Source organism: Accipiter gentilis, chromosome 20, assembly GCF_929443795.1.
Source record: "Accipiter gentilis chromosome 20, bAccGen1.1, whole genome shotgun sequence".
Taxonomy (NCBI): domain Eukaryota; kingdom Metazoa; phylum Chordata; class Aves; order Accipitriformes; family Accipitridae; genus Astur; species Astur gentilis.
In genome coordinates, this window is record NC_064899.1 from 20,635,624 (window position 1) to 20,654,821 (window position 19,198).

Genomic DNA, 19,198 nt, shown 5'->3' on the forward strand with positions numbered 1-19,198 from the left:
GAATTAGCAAAGTGTCAGGCAAACCAGCACTTCTTGGTGAGTGTTCTAAACAAGGAATAAAGTTAATATGTTGTTCAGGAAAAAGGACACTATAAATAGAACATAATTATTGTCTCCTAGCCCATGAAGTCTTCAAGTGTGGTGTAAAAGCTTGTTACTCCTATCCTGTGTGCATGGATGCAAAATCTTCTCCTTTTTTCCTCTGATTTTAAAGATCAGTTTAGCCATCTTTCTAACACAGCTTCATCATGTGTACCACATGTATATATTGCCATTCCAAAAAGGTAGAAAATTCCGCTGTATATTTCCAAACACAAATTCTTTCAAAGAGAGATTTAAATTCAAAGAACGAGCCTTTTGGTACAGGGGAGAAGCAAATAGATCAGGAGGTGCTGCTAATTATCTCTTGAAAAGCAACAGTTGAATGTCAAATGATTTCTAAATTCATAAATGGGAGACCCAAGTTGGCAATTCTCCAAATTTTTTTCTGTTAGACTCTTTCTGTATTGTGCTGTATATTGTCTCTATTTGAATCAGTAGCAATTCTAAATGTACAGAAATACTTTTCAGTTCTTTGACTTCATATTTTGATTTTTAATGCAGAGCTCTTTCAAAAAATGCAAGTGAAAAATAAATGGGACTGTTTTACCATAAAACCACTTCAGCTGTGAAAATCTGCAGTAGCTCTGCCTTGATACAGAAAAGTATCTTCATTTCCTGCCTGGCAGGAAAAAAGTATAGAAGAGAAAAATTAATCTAGAAATGTTAGATCTCTCAGGCTCTCTCTTTAAGTTAGTTTGCAAGAGTAGAGGCTGCAGCTAAAGCTGAGCTCCAGCTCAGATTTGCTTTCAGGGAGAGCCCATCTCTACTGAGGGCATGTAAGAGTAGCAGTCTGCCTATGCTGAAGCTAGTTGGGAGTTTTCCTTGTGAACTTCCGTGTTCACACAGCAAAGACAGGAGCTTCTCTAAGGATTTGTTTCCTTTTGGGGAAGGAGATTGAGAATCATTCCATTTGCTGGAAAACCTAAATTGCTCCGAAAGCTTCTTGTGTTTTGCAGAACAAATCAAGATCCAGAGTTCTTACAAAGCTGTATTTATTTGTAATATGTTAGTGGGAGTATACTGAATTTAACCACTTGTCTATCTTGCTTTCCCTCTTTTTTCAGTAAAAATCCATAAGGGAGCCGTCTCCTTTTCACTGGTATGTATTAGCAGAATTGTTTGCTTCAAGTGTTTTATTACTGTTAAATCACATGCTGGCTAGCCCTTTCTCTGTTGGAAGAGTTTATTGCATCATGCAGTTCCCAGAATGTTGTGGAGTTGTACTTAAAACTGTGTGTTGACAAATGGAAACATATTTTTAAAGTAGGTATGAAAGCTGCTTCAATTTTTCGAACCACAAATGTTTTGGTTTACTAGAATAAGCCTTATTCTAGTTGTGAATATTCGCTTAACTGACCGCTTCATAAATGGTGAAATCCTAGCTCCGTGCAGCTGTTTACAGTTCCTGTTGACTTTGGAGAAGGCATGCTTTTACCTTCTACATATTTTGACTCGTACTGCTTCAGTGGACTTTTCTTACTCTTGCTACCATCTGTAGATCTCGCACAGGGAAATTGGTGAGGGTTTTTGTGGTTGGGTGTTGGGGTTTTTTCAGTAGCAAAGTTAGCTAAATTCCTGTGACTAGTCCTTTGAACTACTGGTTGCAAGGTGTGAGCAAGACTTAGTTTTGCAACTCCCACTGAATTTTCAGGAATCAAGTAAACCACCTTTATTATGATTTCTAAAATGATCAGAACTCTGCAAGACAATTCAATATGTAACAAAACTGCTATGTAAAGTCTCTTTTCTAGGAATAAGTACACTGTAAAATAAATCGTTTGTTTGTTTTAATATATTTGGAAAAGTTGTATTCAGAAATTATTTATTATTTTGACAACGGTGTTTTAATTATTTTTCCTTCAGTTATATGTATCTTGAATTTATGGAGCTTTTTGCTGTGGGGTGGGGCTTTTTAGTCGTGTTTTGTGGGTTTATTTTTTTTTTAGAGTAACGCTTTCTCTATAAGCAATTAATTTTCTTCAGCCCCTAAATAGAAAGTTCACTTACAATCAAATATGTGCCTGCAATATTGGGGTTTGCTTTAATCAGAAACAAATGCATACGCTCTTGGAGATAGAGGGCCTGCTGTGTCTTTGTTAGGAAAGCTTCCTTTGGCTTAAACCACATTTTTTCTACCCTATTGCCAAATGCTTTAAAGGAGTAGTGTTGATTCTTTATTTTACACTTAAATTCTATGTCAGAGCAATTGCCTCTTATCTTTAATATGCAGCTTTGTAACTAGACAAAGATCATAGAGGGAAGATATCGGTGTTTGCATAATGCTCCCTTGAAATCTGTCCATTCCAAGAAAGAAGATTCCAGTTTTCTTGGGAGGATGCCCAACTGGTATCAAAAACAAAATACTGGAAATGAGTAACAAAGTCTTGCAGCAAATATCAATCTTGGGCCAATGTTTATCCCCGTAGTGAGGCATGTCGATGTGTTGTAATATTTCAAATACCCTACCTCCCTTTGCTGTGCTGATATGCACCCTGTCAAACTCTCACAAGTTCGTTAGGTTCCCCATTGTATTCTGAAATTGTATCAGCTTGATTGGAGTCATGACTAATACTACTACTCATGAATAGTCTCTTCTTGTTGCACAAGTGAAAATGTAGTGAGGGAAAAAAAAAGGGTGGTGTGTTGTTTCTTTGTTTTGGTTTTTTTTGTGGGTTTTTTTCCTGTGGATAAGTGGCACATGCTCTGTGAGAACTTTAAACAGAACTGTATGGTACATCAATATAATAATGGCATACTTATAGCAGGCAATTAAATTTGGTCAAATCAAGCTTGTATACAGGGCTCCAGGGTTTGTTCAGAACTGATAGGGTGAGTAATCATTATCTTGGCAGGGGGTGGGAAGGGAAGCAGGGCAGGCTCCTCAGCATGAAGGGAAAACTCGGAGTTTATGCTGTTCACACTTTAATCTCCAGCATGCTTTGGTCTTTCTCTGTTGTTAGAAATGCTGTAGTCCTCTTATGCAGGACTATCAGCAATGCATGTTACTCCATGGATAGGCAGCTATTAAATATGTCACTTTTGAACACAATTTTGTCCAGAATAATTTGTGTCACTCCAGGTCGTTCTCCTGTCATTACCCAGGATCTATTTTCTTGTGGCACAGCTGTACTAAGCATTATATATTTACAACGTTCTCCTAGTGATGCAAGAAATGAACAAAGGCCGCTTCAGAAGGTCACTTTAAAGACTACTTACTACAACCAGATCCAGATAGCGGCTGGAGATTTTGATAATCTGTTATATCATAGCTTTCAAAGAAGTCAGTTCTAATGCCTCGTGATTTACATGCAGAGTTCCCTTGTGTTCCTTGGGCACCAGTGAGGCCAAGGCACTAACTGCCTTCTTGTCTGAGCTACTGAACTCTTCACTGAGCTTTTAAGACCAAATAAATCTACAGGCATGAGCCTATACTAAAAAATTAACCACTGGTGATGCACAGATGAGATTGAGCGTGTCTAGTGTGGATGCTGCATATGGGTTTTACGTTTTCATTCAGGATTTTTCTTTGATGTAGTCATTTACCTTGTCTCACATGTTCCATTGCAGTACCATTCAGAAGTACTGGGTTCTGGGAGGCTTTTAAGAAGAAGCTGAAATTCTATGGAAGTTGAGGAGGAAAAAGTGAGAAATAAGCTCATACTTTTGAAAGTCCATAGGAAAATTCTTGCAGAGATCTTAGTATTTTTGTTTCCTCTAAAAAGGACCCTTGTTTAAAAACTTAGGTTGTTTTTTTTTTTTTTTCCAGAAGCTTGTGAGTTGATTTTTTTGGTTTATCCTTCTAGCCACCTTCCAGTCTATGCATTGCAGCATGTTCCTCTATGTGAATTGTTTTATTTTTAGTAATCTGATTCGGGGATACCAATGACCACAGCTCTCAAAAAAAGCTGTCCTAAGGTACTACTCTCTCTTTTCGCTATTTGGTAAGAATGCATCCAGGACTTCAGGGAATTTAACAGCAAATTGTCCACTAAGCTGTTAACTTGTCTTGTTTGAAGCAGGGTCCCGGTTTGCCCTAAGGTGTCAGACCAAGCCTGACAAGTTATAAATTTGATGATTCATAAATTGCGGTTAAGGGGGGCAGGGGGGAATGTTGAAGGAAGCTAATCCTGTTTGATAGAGAAAGCAGTGGTAGTCATCGGCTAACAAAGCAAAAATATGCTCACTGTGAAAGGTAAATGTTTAATGGAAACCTCATCTCCACTTACATAAATGCCAGTGTTTTGAAAGGTATTTCTGTTACCTAACAGAAAAAAAAAAAAAAAGCATGGTTCTGTACTTGGGCACTCCTAACTCATTTTCCTTTGCAGTTCCTAACTTCAAATATTCAATATGTCATTTAATAAATACATTTTGTATTCTTTTATATGCCATTTCTAGTTTCAACATTGCTTTCACGCTTTCTTTTTTTCTTCCCTAAGGTTGTAGAGAGATTTGGAGGAGGGAAGGGCCAGTTAACGAGGGATTTAATATATCTCTTAATGAAACAGTGTTTAATGCATTAAAATATGACCAAAGGCTCTCTTGCAAGCCCTTACTTGTTCACTGAAGTTAAAGGCTTATTTATATGAAGCTTTTGTGATCAGTCTTCTGATTGATGCTCGTTTAAGTTTTTGTACAAATTGTATTTCAAGTAGCAATTTAAATATTTCTGTACGCTGTTAGTACATCACCACATGCAGCAAAACCACAAGACCCTGAGGTACTCAAATATCTCTGAATAAAACGAGCCACAGGATCATGTATAAACAGGTACAAATATAGGGGGAAAAATTGCGAGGTGCTAGAAGTCTGTGTACTGTAAATATTTAAGATACCAAATAGATAAGACTGTAGCAACAGTGAAAGAAAACATAAGCAAAGCCAGTTCCTTCGGTCCATAAATGAAGGTTAAGGCATGCAGTTCCCCTTTGCTCTTGGACAAAACCCAGCAATAGAGACAGATGGCTGTTTAACAACTGCCTTTGCAGCGTGTGTAGCTGCCTGTTCCTTTAACTGTTGGTAGTGGTGTGTTAATCCAGAAAATGGAGGTTTACTTTGTGTGCTTTTCTGTTGTCCTGGAATGAAACACTTCATTTGCAAATATGTGAAGTCTTATATAAGCTGCATTAGGCTTGGTGTGAAAATCATAACTTAAACGTGTGGTGGGGGCTGGTTGGTTTTTAGATCTTTCACCTTTGTTGTTCTAACGTACTGGGTTTACATCCTGTTTGCAAACTACCAAAGGATAATTGTTCCTTGCTAATTACCCTTACTGAAGTAACAGGTGTGCTAGGTGATGTGGTGATAAGTCTAAGGATAAGAGCTGTAGTGATGTTCATGAGACACAATTACAGTAGAGAGATAGCAAAAAAAGGCCAAAACCAGGAAAACTGAGTTGCTTCTTGAAGCACTGCAAATGAGGGGGAAAATATTTGAAATACATACACGTAATGAAAGGGAGAAGCTCAAGAAATGGTAATGTTAAAGAAGGCCTATGAGCGATAGCAGGTAGCAAGTTAGTTGCTAAGTTACGAGGCAATTTTGGACAGCAGCAGTGTAGGCAAGTATGGTTTAAGGGGTCTGTGCCGAAGTTCCCATGTTCAGAGATTATATGGAAGCATTATGTCAGCGTCAAATCATCACGTGGAGAGTGCAGCAATTCTGTTGCTGGGAAAGATATCAGCGCTGCCGGAGAAAGGAGCTGCCTTGCTTTCTGCTCCACACAGGGCTGGGGCGGAACGCCAGCCTTTGTGCCCCGCACCCCGTGTGCCCACACTCAGATGAGTCCTCCAAATTCCAGCTCCTACTGGGATAATTATACAGGGAAATCCAGCCTTTAAGAGCAGAGAGGTAGTTCTTGCCTACTTTTCGTTGCACTTCCTACCAGGGCTGCAAGAGCTTAAAAATTCTGCCCTCTCAGAAGAGATCCCAGCCTGCCTGAGGATAGGAAACAATGGCCCTTGGCATTATCTTTTCTGCAGTGGGGATGAAATAGGACTGTTGAATGATAAAAAGAGACTCTAATCTTTTGCTGGGATCCCAAGGGCTGAAGGGCTTTTCTCCCAGAATGGATTCTAGCCTTTCCAAAGACAAAGAATGGTGAATTCAGTAATGAGTCCCTAGCTAGCCAGCATAATAGATTCACTCTATTTAAACCTTGTCCCGAGAGACCTGTGTGCGGGTTGCCTTTTTTTATTTGTGGTCTCTGCTACCATAGAGCACAGATCAATGAAACTGCTTATCAAATATGTTACTAGCATTTGTGATGGAGATTGAAAAATATGGCTAAGTACAGTTAGGTGTTGCACCGACTTTGTTTCTTGCACTGATGCAGTGGACTGACATAGGCTGTATCCAGAATCTTGATTTCATTCTTTTTGGTACGTGGTCAGTCTTAGTCATCTAGTCCCACTTAAGAAGCCACATTTGATCTGTATGACAATTATGATTCTCTGAGCTCTTTCCCTAGTACATTCAATTTAATTTACCATGGATTGCTACCTCCAGTAGTACAGGGGCTTTTCAAATAATACAAAGGAAAGAACACTTGGAGATGTAAAAGGAAAATTGCATGAAACAAAAGTATTGTTTTACCAAGGGTAGACTGTGCCAGACTAATTTGGCAGCTTTCGTTGGTGTAATAACTGTATAACAGACTTTGTAGGCAAAAGAAATGCAACAGATCTAATAGGTCTTGACTTCAGCTTCCACATAATCTAACTTGAAGAGGATACAAAGATAATGCTGTTAAGAAGTAACCTCATGGCAAGACAGAAAGAGTTCTGTTTGCCAGTGTTCAAGAAAGACCAATTCAAACTGTGAGCGTTCTGGAGAAGGGCTACTAGGATGTTCAGAAACATGATTTATTTAGCCTAACAAATGAAAACTGAAGCTAAGCTGGCTCTGGGCATGCTTTCAAGGGTTCTATGTTAGTAGCAAACACAAGAAAAAGGAAAGAATTATTTAAAGTGAGGGACACAGACTTGCCATAAGTACATTTAGGATGCAAATTATAAAGATGTTCCTGACCACCAGAGAATTTAGGATTTGGAATAGTGGTCCAGTAGAAGCAGCAAGAAGAAATCTGGTTGGAAGACTAGCATGAACCAACGTGGTCACATTATACTGTGTGGTGCTTATGTTAGCAAAGACAGGACTCCACGGGAACTTACCTCTGTTGTAGGTTTACATAAACACTGCAGGGAAATGCCTTTTTTTTTTTTTTGCTAGCTGGAAACTTTTACCAGAGTTGTAACTACAACATTATATCCATTGGTTCAAGCATCAGGACTATGTCAGCGGGTTTTTTACAGTAATTTCAGTACATCAAAAAACACATGTCATGCCCTAGTGTTCAATGAGTATGAAAAATGAGATTTTTAAACGGTTGGGTTTTTTTAAGTCTTCTAATCTTCTGCCAATGCATCTGAGATAATTTACTGTAAAACTCAAGACGGCACTAATGGGCTACTCCCCTCAATATAGCCTGAGTCTGAGAGGGGAAGCATCTAGATTCTGAAGTGCACTAAGCCTTATTTTCATCTTGAAATCATCTTTTAAATTTCTTTAAAGATATTTTTAATATATGTGAACATCTAATTATAGCTAAAGATAATTTGCACTTCAATTATCCTCCCTTCCTGCTAGGTCCTCGGCAGATGAACAATCCCAGGAAGAGTCTTTAACCTGGCTGCTCTCTCCCTCGCTACACCTCGATGGATCTTGTGTCCTGCTCCCAGAAGTCCAAAGGTGAAAAACGGTAAGTGTGTCTGTGTATATGTATGTGTGCACACATGCAGGGAGGGCAAGGAATGACACATCTGCCCAGTGTTACATTCACTGTGCCCAGTCCCAGTGTTTACGCACGCAGTTACGTCTGTACACCCAGTCCTGGTACGAACAAAGGAGTTTCTCACACTGTTATGAAAGCCATTCCTTAGAGTGCTAAAGTCCTAGGCCCATACGTGATTTGGTTCTTTACAGTTTTCTCAACCTCCCTCGACGATCTGCACCTTCCCTTCCCTACTCATCCCCAAACTGCAAAAGCCAGCTCATGTCACCCCCCCAGCTGTAGGCACCTTGCTCCCCTCCACTCTGGGCACCTCCCAGGGTACTGCTGCTGCTCCTCACCGTCCTGCTCCTGCAACACCTCTTGCTGGAGATCTGGAGCAGTATTTCAACAGCTGGCCTCCACCCAACCGAGACCGATAGGAAGCTGCAGCCATTTTGAGGGGAAACAGGTAAAATGGAAGCCTTTCCTGGTATCTTGATGGCACAGGTCACCTCTGCTCCTTTTCCGTTCACCAACTTCTACTGCTGGTCGTCATCCAGTTCTGAGCTGTTGCAATGCTGCACTGCAAGCCTCTCTTCTCACGCTTTGTCCTGTAGCCCCGCGCTACTGGCAACGCCATGTTTTGCCTTCTATGCAATGACACGCTTCTGTTCCTGAAGTGCTGTTACCCTGCCCTCAGCTAACAGAAGAGTTGCTGTAACTGAGATGTTAAGGTGTGATGGGGAGGGGAAATGAAGTGATCTGGGAGGTGCAAGCTTTCAGCTTGCCCGTCCTCAGTTATTTACTTCTTTGTTTAGGTTTCCTGGGGAGAAATAGATAAGGCGCTTTAAAAAGGGTTCTTAATTGGCAGCTTGGTAAAGCAGCAGTGGGAGTGTGTATTGAAGAAACTGGAATAAACAACAAAACCAAAACATAAGGTCATGATTCAAGCAAATATGCCAGAGGGAGCACTCTGAGCAGAGATGTTTATTGCTCAATGTAGTCTGAAGTCCAGGCAGCATGCAGATGCAGTCCAGTGGAGCTCTCCTAAAGCTGTGAACAGAGAGGTGCCCAGAGAGCAGACCACAGAGGAGGCAGCATGTTTTCCTTTGGAAAGGGGCAATAATGATTGTGCAGTAGACTGTAAATATTTAGCCATATGAAACGTCTCAGTGTTAGCAGCAGCAATAGAAACTTTCACACATTTCTTTATTAAAAAAGTAAATCAGACATTAACTTTTAGTGTGAGATAACTGGTCAGTCACCATTTCTTACACAAATTATTGCAGCTGAAAATGACTGTGGGAGAACTTCCTAATTAGCCCTGGTTTTTTTTTTTGTTTTTTTAAGACAAAAGTAGCTGAACTTCTGAATCTAGTTTCCTGTGGAAACAAAGCTTATGCAATCAGTGTTTGTCCTGTACCTAATAATTCTTGTAACCCTCTGGCAAATCAGATTTTGACTAAAGTTGAAAGGGTGGTAATGTTAGACATAATTATTTTTTTTAAAACATTTCATGAAATCTGGCAGCAGGATAAGGCACAGAGAGTCAGGTTACTGCCTTGACTAAAGAAAAGGCAAGAGGATCTCAGCCATTGAATGTTGCTTGCCAGCCAGCTGGCCAGTCAGCACACACGTGCCAGCAGTGAGTATTTTTATAGCTCCAGACTAGTCCCAGAGTTTGTTGTCTCTTGGTAGTGACAGTGTCATCGGAGGCATGAGGAGAGCTGGGATTATTGTGGTGAAGGAGAAAGAGATGTGGGACAAAGGACGCAAATCCGTAGGAAATCAGGCTTCGTTAGTTCTGCTGCTCAGGAACAACATGTTTGTCTAACAATAGATTTCTGCCCAAGCACGTACGTCAGAACCAGATTAGATTTCTATTTGCATACCTCCTTACCTTTCTCAGGAATGCCTCCGGCATAAAACTCCTCAATTTCTCTTTCTTCCTTAAGGCATGGGTCGATCCTGGAGAGTAACTGTAAAAGTTGCATCTTATTTCTTAATAGATTTATTACTTTGTTTACTTAAAGTCAGATGAACTGGGCTTAACAACAACATCAAATGTTTGCTGCTTTTTTTAATCCTCTTGGCTCTTCAGAAACAACATAACAGAGAGAGCAAATAAGCTGGATGTAGTTCCACATTGTGTGCACACACTGAGAGCAGAACCTGAAGACAGTATTGTGCAATGTAAACGAGGCATAAATTTATCCTACAGAACTCTTGTAGCCGATGATCTGAGAGGGAAAGAATCCAATGGATTTCTGAAGCATAGGATGAGCCTGTACCACTGACAGGAAGAACAGGATTTTTTGTTTTCTTGTAAACCGAGCACATTTTAGATGTACTTGTTGAAATAATAAGCATGGGGCAGGGGGGTTGGGGGGAAACCACAAGAAAACTTTTACAGCCACTGTTCAAAAGAATGCTGTAGTAACCAAGGGATTTTTTAATCTGTAGGGAGAGAGAATAGGATCTGTGCTCTTCTTTCTGTAAATTAAAGTAGCAATGCCCAGATTCCATAGGGATGTGTGTCACAGAAATGCATGTGCGAGTAATTAAAACAGAGTTTTCAAATATTGCTTCAGATTCAGACAAGAACCTTTTTATGCAGTTGTGTAATAAAAAAAAAGGAAGCTAGAGCCAAACTGTGGGGGCAGCATTAATACACGACACAGCCACTGACACAACATGAGACCTTGCGTGCTATTGTTGCCGCTAGCCACGCCGAAGAAAAGAATTGTTTTCAAATACTAGGTAGCATTTCAGAAGCTCAGCTTTTATGCAAGTCCATCCAAACCCCAGCTGAACCTTCCCACTGCTAACCACTTTGACAATTCACTCCAAAGAATAACTAGTCACCTAGAAAGAAAAATGAGATACAATTACAATGAAACAGATATTACTTTATTAGATCCTACCACTGGGCTACTCAGTATCCAGCCACTAGTATTGTGCCTTTTCAGGGGAAAGTATTTGATGTTTCAGGGGAAAAAAAAAGGCGCAAAGAGCCAACTAAGCTGTGCTGCACTTCGTGGGGGTAGGGGATAGTCCTTCCTGATCCCCCCATGGACAATGGGTTTGTGAAAAGAAATACAGAGCAATTACCCTAATCACAGTCTTAGCAAATGCGATTAATGATCAAACAGTTTTCCAACGTTTTGGCAAATCCTGTCTTAGAGTTATTTGCCTTGAATTCCTCCCACAGCAATAAGCCGTGTAAGTTGACGAAATGCAAATGCAAAAAGCACTACCTTTTGTGTCCCAGGGGTGCTCTATCTTGATTATATCCAAGCTACTCCTTAGTAGCTGACCTAATTTCTTCTGTTGTTATAATTTTAGAAGGAAGTTTTTACAGGCTCTTTGTACATGATATGGATTAGTACTCCAAGGTATCTTGGACAAAAAAGAAGATGAAAAATAGTCTTTTGTTCCTGGTACATTGTTGGTTTAATTTAGTTGGGTGTGTCTGGTGGAGGAACAGAGGAGACTAATTTTAAGACTTTCTGATTTTGTTCACCTTGCATTTATGTGTTCTGAGGCTAAAATAAAGCTTCTGTTGCACATGTACTAATGAATTAACTCCAGTCATCAGCTTAACTGCTATGATATTTTACACTGGGTCAAACCTAATGCATTGGTACACTTACAGTCTAGCAGCTCAGATCTACTTTCAAAACAAACACCTCAAATGTGTCATTAAAAGGCTAAAGTGCACCCACTGGCAAGGCCTGCATCCCAATAATGTGGCTGCATGAGTCCTAGGCTGAGTCAAGGGGATCCTGCTAAAAGCAACACTTTGCCCAGTGCAGTGGCAAAGGGGACGGGATTTGCCTCATACAATTTTTGCAGTAACTTGCTATAGTCTGTCGATGTTTGCTCAGTCGCACCTAGTCAAACTGGTTTACATTGTCTCCTGCCTCATCATTTGTAAGTAACTCTTTCTCTCTTTTTTTTTTAACTGGCTCATGCTCACAGTTGTGCTAGAAGTGTTATTAGAAAGTATCAAGGTGGTAAAAAATAGAGTGGGCTTCAGAGGCCTCGTCCAGAGTTCAGATTTAAGTGCTTGAAATCACTTGCTTTTGGTATATGTTCAATTAAGCAATTAATACATATGACTGAATGTAGTGCAGTGTTTCAGACTCTTCCCAGCCCTTCCTTATGCGGTTCAAGTAACTACGTTTTTCTGTCATGGCGTGTGCCTAGTTAGAAATCAGAAAGTGGTTTTTGAATGGCACGAGCTGAGACCTTTCCCCTTGCTCACAAGGGGAGAAAGGCTGGCTTGCAGCAATTTTAACCCAGGAATGTAAACTCTGGGGAGATGAAGTCTCTTGAATAGCTGTGACAGTTGTGCTAATTTAGAGTAAAGCATTCTGGGACTAAATTAATGGCACACCAGAGAGAGGAGGAGATCTGGAAGGAGCCTGCAGAAACTGTGGATGAGTAACCTAGGTTATTGTGCTAACGAGATTATGTTCTGCTTTGAGATCTACTCCTGTAGAGAAAGACTGAGTCACTTTGTCTTGGCCTATGTCACAGGGAGGGGGTGACTAGGATTTATTTTTAAGGACCAAAATAGCTGTACAGCTGTTAGGGAGTGCCTTGATTTACCGGGGCCCCCCCTCACAGCTATCCAGGAGAGTTATAGGGAACTTTTCCTTTTAGCCTCCTCTATGCCACCAGCCTTGTTCTCCAACCAAACCTCCCCAGACCTCCCTTAGGTCCCGCACGCCCTCCGGGCTTTTCAGCTTCTCCGCTGATGTTTGGTGAGATCGCTTCCCAGCCCCCCTTCCCCCCCCCCCCCGCCCTCCGGTCCGGCCTGGGAAGTGGCTGACACCAGGGTCCCCCCTCTCCCACCTCCCACCCCACTTTCTCTGGGCTGGGGTTCCCTCCCTCCCCACAACTGGAGCCTCCCGGACCCCCCAGTACAGGGGCATCTCTCTGCGCTCCAGGGAGCGTGGCTTTCTTCTCCCTGCAGGCATTGCAATGCTGTCAGCCCCCACTGAGGCGGTGTTTGATTTCCCCATTTTATCTTTGAGCACCAAGTAGAACATTTCATATCTATGAAAATGTGTACATTGCATATCCTGTTGCAGTGATATAACATACAATGGGAATAGGCTGGTGTAAGTGCCTTTTATCAGCCTCCCTAGTAGGGAATTCATGGTGTTTTAATTATATTGAGGTAGTTGCAGCAATACATAGTTCTCCATGTAAAAATAGGATGAGAAAAATCCCCTAAGTAAGAGAAATTTTGCTGGCCGGTTTTAGAAAAACCTTCACATGCATAACTTTTGTTTCAGGTGTCCTGCTATTCTCCATACATGAGAGAAGCTCTTGTTTACAATGGGCTGATTAGTCATTTGACAAGTAAGCATGTTTACTCATAAAGCAACCTATCTAGCTCCATGCATGACTAAACTGAGTAACTACATAATTATATTTCTGTAACTCAAGCCTTCTCTGCTGTGCCCCTTTCCTTACGTAGGTTAGTTTTATTCTTTCCTGTCTGTCATGTCCATCATTCAGACTACATGCTCCGCTAGCACAAAGCACAGTGCCCAAGGTGGTGTTTGGCAGCAGATGTGTTCTGTATTGATACATTTTACAGCTCACTTGCTCTGCTCAGAATTCAGAGGTGATATTGATTTAAAAATTTGAAGGAGAGAAAACTCATCTTCAAGTGCATCCAAATTTGTATTCAGCCTTACTCATTGCTTTGAGTATTAGGCACAAGTGTCACTAGAGTTTTTATGGGACTGGTTATCCCCCACAAATATGAGCATTCTTATGGCTTATAGTAGAGCTGGCAGAGCTACATCTACAGAGTATCAGGCTCTAGGGCTCCAAACTTGCAAAATTACTTTGTTTAGATTGGCATTAAGAGCTACATACAACAGCACTGTTCAGAGGATGAAGCCCTAAATTAGAAAGCACTAGGCAGAAATTCAAACAGACTATGGAATTGCTGGACTGGACAAAAAAGTTGTTAGCCTGGTAAGTCTGTCTCATTCATTTCTTCCTTTCTCAGTGCAGTGCAACCACAATTTCTGTCCCACATATTGTCCTTAAAAATATTTTAATATTTGCTTCAGTGCATTCCATGCAGTTAATAGATTCTTTCCTATGTTCATGATGGCTTGACTTTCATCAACTTCTGTTGTACTTTTTAATCCCTCAGTGAGGAAAAAAATCCCCAACCCCTAAAAAGTTTTTTCAGTTTTCTCAAATTGTTCTTTAATCACTATTGGGGATTTTTTCTTTCTTTTAGGCTGCTGAATTAGGAGTTAACTCCAGTTTCCTAGCTAGTTTCTTCAAGTTTACCTGAAAGGGGCAGGGTAGAGGGGGAAGATAACTTGCCCAAGTTTTACAATTTGTATTACAGCTATTCAGGCAGAATGAAAAGAAGTACGAAACAAGGAGTGTCAACAAATTTCACAAGGATTAATGTTTGCATCACTGATAAAGCAGAAGAAGAAACGCATGGCATGATAAGAAGCAAAAGTAATCAGAAGAGGGTGTGACTGTGAAGGAGCAAGAAAATTGAAAGTTGAATGATGGTAAAAGAGGGAGTCGGGGAGGGATTTAAACAGGTGAGAAAATGCACAAGAATAATTGTATTGACTTTTGGTTTGTAATAGGAGGAAAGGGGCAATTACAGATATCTCCCATATGGATATAGGGGAGATGAAAGGAAGGGAACATGCAAGAGTGCTGTGAATTTGAGAGAAAAGGTTGCAAAGCTTGAACATGGTCTGACTGCCTTGGGGTAGGACTGCCTTTGATTAAGCCCAAGCAACAGGGTAGGACAAAAGAAAGGATAATGCTTACAAACAGAGTAGGGGGATTGGAGTAGCACTTCAAGGGGCTCCTCAGAAGTTCAGCAACAGCCATGTGAAAGTCGAACTGGCAAAGACACTCCCCCAGGAAGACATAGTGGCTCAAATGTAGAACTGGATGGATGAAGAGACCAAGATAAAAGCACATGTCACTGATGCAGAATGCTGCCAACATGACTGGTACTGATCTACAGGGAAAGGCAGAAGAGAGAAAGCTTGCTGAGATTTCCATGGTGAATGGGAATGGAAAAAGAAGCCTCAGCTGTCAAGAGAGAGAAGTGAGGATGGAGTTGTGAAAGGCAAGGAGAGAAAGTGTTGAGAGGAAAGATAAAGTTGGCAGAAAGATGACAAAAGTAAGAGACGGGGATCAGTGGAGGTATAAATAAAGACAACATCATTTAAGGAAGCAGAAGTCACGAGAGCAATTTCAGTGGTGCAATGCGAGTAGATAGCAGAAAGTCAGAAATGCAAGACAGTAGAAAAGAGGCTTGGAAGTACTTGCTGTACGTGAGTTGTGGTATTAGTCTTGGTGAGAGATGAGCCAAGGAAATGAGGAAATGTTGTGAATATTGAGAATAACAGTACACGCTATAGGAAAGTTAGTGGAAACTCTGAAGGACAGATGGAACGAGAGAGAGGAGTATTAAGAGCATGTGAAAGAGAAGTGGAGTGAGCTTTAATATCTTTAGGAATGGGTCTATGCAGTCTTGCACTGTAAAAAGGAGAAGTCCTAGGAGAAAGCTTGCCAGCATGGGTAGGGAAGATGTTTTCACAGACTTTTCTTTCCACTATCTGAAACCTGATGGATGTATACACATCCTTTAGCGTCAAAGCTGGTTTTCAGACAAACCAGCAAGACGGAAGGGAAGAATTAACCATAACAAGAGTGAGTTAAGGGAAAGGAGGGAAAGATTTTAGTAGAGGAATATGGAACTATCTAATTAGCCTAATTGGCTTCATCTATCATTTCCTACAGCATCACCTATTCTCAGTATCCACTGTACTGAAAGTCTGTGTATTGAAAAGTGGGATTCAGGTCACTTGACAGACAGGCGGATGTACCTGCTGACTTCTAAGCTTATGCCTGTGTCTCTTTTGTCAAAGATAAGAAGCAGGGAAAGAAAAACCAGTTTTCAAAGTCGGGGTCAGCAGAGACAAGCACATCATTTGCATTTTGCTTTATTAATGTGGGTTAGCTCAGCAGGCGAAGTCTAGCATACTGATAAATTATTTCATAACAGGAAAAAAAAGGTCAGTGACTACAAATCATTTTTTCCCCTAAAGTAAATGAGGCACTGTTGGTGAGGGGACTTTGGGGGGTCATATTTCATTTCAGTCAGGAAATACAGATGTAGGCTGGACCAAAAGGGCTCTGAATATTTCACCAAGGAAAAATTATGGTGAAAAAGAGGTGGAGCTAGGCCCTGCAGTTATCACACAGTCCTGCTTGTAGGTGGTGATGTTTAGCTCCTGCTGTATTGGGTCCATGTGTTCTCCCACTGTGTTTAATCTGAGCAGCTCACAGAGCTGGCTTTCTCCCTGGTTTCTTGCACAAAACCCCTCTGTTACCCCTCTGTGGAAATGAGATCTTTTACAGCTTGGCTCCTGTAATCTCCCAAAACATAATTGCTCTTCACTTTACCCCACGCTCCCCATTAGCTCAAGCACGGGTTTTGTCCCTCCCTTCCCATAAAGTAACACTGAGTTACTGAGTACAGAGCATCTCTTTGTGGATGTATGGTTGTGGAAGCAATTGGGCACATGCGTTTGAGGAGTGCTAGCACTGATCATGCCCTAGGCATGACCAAGGAACATACAGCAGCTCAAGGAATATGCAGATCTGTGCAAAATAATCAGCGTCTACATGATTTTCCTTGCCTGAGTCTTCTGAGCTTTCTTTGGGCTGGGGTCAGAGTCTGTGAAGCCTTCTTCTCTCCTCCAAGTCACAGGAAACTTCTTTTGTTGTGAGATCTCACAGCTAAACTGACGTGCTATGAAAGGAGGATTGTCTTTTCTGTTCCCCTGCTCAAGCTTTTTGTGCCTCTGAATGCACCCCCAGCCTGTCAGGCCCACAGTGGGATTAGGCAGCTCATCTCGCCTGATTCAACAATTATTTGCCCCTAAAAGGGGCGATCCCACTCCGCCTCCTCCCTAGCCGTGCACCCCAGCAGCTTCCCTTCCTATGGCAGTGGAGCTCATCTTGTCTCACAGCAAGGATTTCAAGGGACCAAAACCAGTAGAAAACTAACTCTGCTGAAGGAGGTGAGGAGTATTTTTGCTGGGTTAGCTAGGTGAGCCATCCCACCACAGGATCACACGAGCACAGCCTGGGGGAGGCAGGACTGCCCCGTTTGGTGTCCAAGAGCTGTTGGAGAGGCTTGGCTGCATCATCGTGCCATACCCCACCGCATTGAAGAATCCATGCCCAATGCTGGTCTGTGCCCCACATCTGAGAAAATTCTTCCATTCCTCACTCCTGGACGTCAGGCAACTCAGCAGGCCTGATTCAGCCTCCAGCTATCTGACTTTCCAAAGACGCTCCCATTTTGAATGGGAGCAACTGAGTTTTAATAATTCTCTGCTTTCTCATCTCCAGAAGATGTGTGACACGGGCCTGGCAGTTCAGCTCCGCATCCACCGAGACATTTGGTAACTCGGCAATTTCTTACCTTAAATCAGAAAACAAAAAGTACATACAGACACAGTCCCCAAATTGTCACAGTTGGGCACCTGCACATTGACCCAGAGCATGTGTTACTTTTTTCCTGATTATATTGACTCTGGTTCCAGAACCACTGGACAGGGATAAGCATGTACTGAATTGAGATGAATTTATGCCTATTTTGTATTGACACTGACATGTTTCAGTTTCCAGCACTATTATTAAAATGCAAATATGTAAGTTACGCCATCCATGTTTTGTGTTCTGATTTAATGGTGTAAATGAAGTGAGATTTTTTTGTTTTGTCCTTTGAACAAAGTTCCCTCAGAAAACTTTTGGCACTCTCTACTCCGGCTTGCAGTGACCTTACATTGATACATTTTTTTCTGTGTGTCTTCCTTTTCTGTTTTCCTTCATGCTTTATCTGTTGGCACAGAGCTAAATCCAGATTTCAGCAACCTGTTCCCAGGGCTAAATAGCCAACCTACTGTCTTTTAACTGTTATTTTTTAATTGTGTGGATCCTGGCTCTGTAATCTCAGACAAGAAAAGTTAAAAGCAGGACAGCATTGCACGGTCTAGTCTTTTGCAATATATTTATATCCTGCATGAATGTAATCATTTTACTTAGATCCAACATATATCTAAGATAGAAAACCTGATAGACTATTTGAGAAATGAGAACAAATATTTTGTCTTCAATCTGGTAATTAAAACCTAATTTGTCAAACTAAGGGTATTCTATTGTGTTGACTTACATCATAGTGCTATAAGACCTGTAACACACAACACAGCTACTTCTGTAATCTTGATTTGTTTTTGTCTGAACTTTAAATAGTACAATAAAATCTTCTGGTTAAACAAATGTGCATATAGAAACCTTGCATTGTTACATGGGTTTCTAAACACAGCACTGTATGTTCATGTTGAAAAGAAAATAGACAACTATTCTTTAATTACCACCTTTTAGCTCTGTTTGTTTACTTAGAGAGATACTCCTATCTCTAAAGAAAGGAGCCGCCTCCTCTTCAAGGAAGTTATCCCATCACTTGTGTCCCACAGGAAACCTTGGGCTTCGGGGCCTTTGCAGCATGGAAAAGTGGACGTGTTTCAGGCCAAAACAGAAATTTGATCAGTGACTAATTGTATGTGACTAAATGTGGTTTTTTTGGTTTTGTTTTTTTTTTTTAATAGGACAGGAATATTTAAATAGCGGTCTGCAGACGAATTGCTGCACACCTCACTGCCTGTGGCCACCTGAGTGGGTGCTATGCTGATGTGGTCAAGAGGCAAAAAATGAAAGGTGACTTAAAGTGACTTCTACTCTCTGGCTTACAGGAGGGCCCGCGCTCACTGCAGCAGCGCAGACAGCTTTGAATGAATCACAGGATTCCAAGATTTAGCGACAAACCTGGTCACGTGGGCAACCCGCAGCACAGGAGCTGCCAGAACAATGCGGTGACTAAGGAGGCTGATGTGATCCCTGGATGTAGAATACCTTCCGTAGGAGTAAAGAGGTGCTATTACAGTAACATTAAGGGAATAGCGTGTCTTGTTCTGGTGCCCACGCGTGAGAAAAGTGTTGTTGACAATTTAGGCTTCACAAAGGAGTAATAAGAGTTACATGATATCTAAGCAAAGCTGATTTATGGTAAGAGACTTACGATCAGTCTCTTCATTTTATTGAAAAGAAGACTAAGAAGGAACCCGATGATGAACAGTAGGCTGTGCAGGTTCTTAACTGCAAGGGGCTCTGTCATCCTACGGACAAAGACATAACTACATCCCTCTGCAGGAGGTGAAAGCTAGAAATAAGGTGGAT

General features: G+C 41.3%; 1 protein-coding gene across 1 annotated transcript in view; it reads left to right on the plus strand.

Annotated features, from left to right (window-relative positions):
* MCUR1 (mitochondrial calcium uniporter regulator 1) overlaps positions 1–18,599 on the plus strand; it is a 36,242-nt gene extending 17,643 nt beyond the window's left edge. The window contains exons 9-11 of the transcript XR_007508930.1: positions 1,167–1,201; positions 7,750–7,861; positions 18,571–18,599. The gene's annotated coding sequence lies outside the window, so the exon portion shown is untranslated. The remainder of the gene's footprint in view (positions 1–1,166; positions 1,202–7,749; positions 7,862–18,570) is intronic.
* The last annotated feature ends 599 nt before the right edge of the window (positions 18,600–19,198 follow it).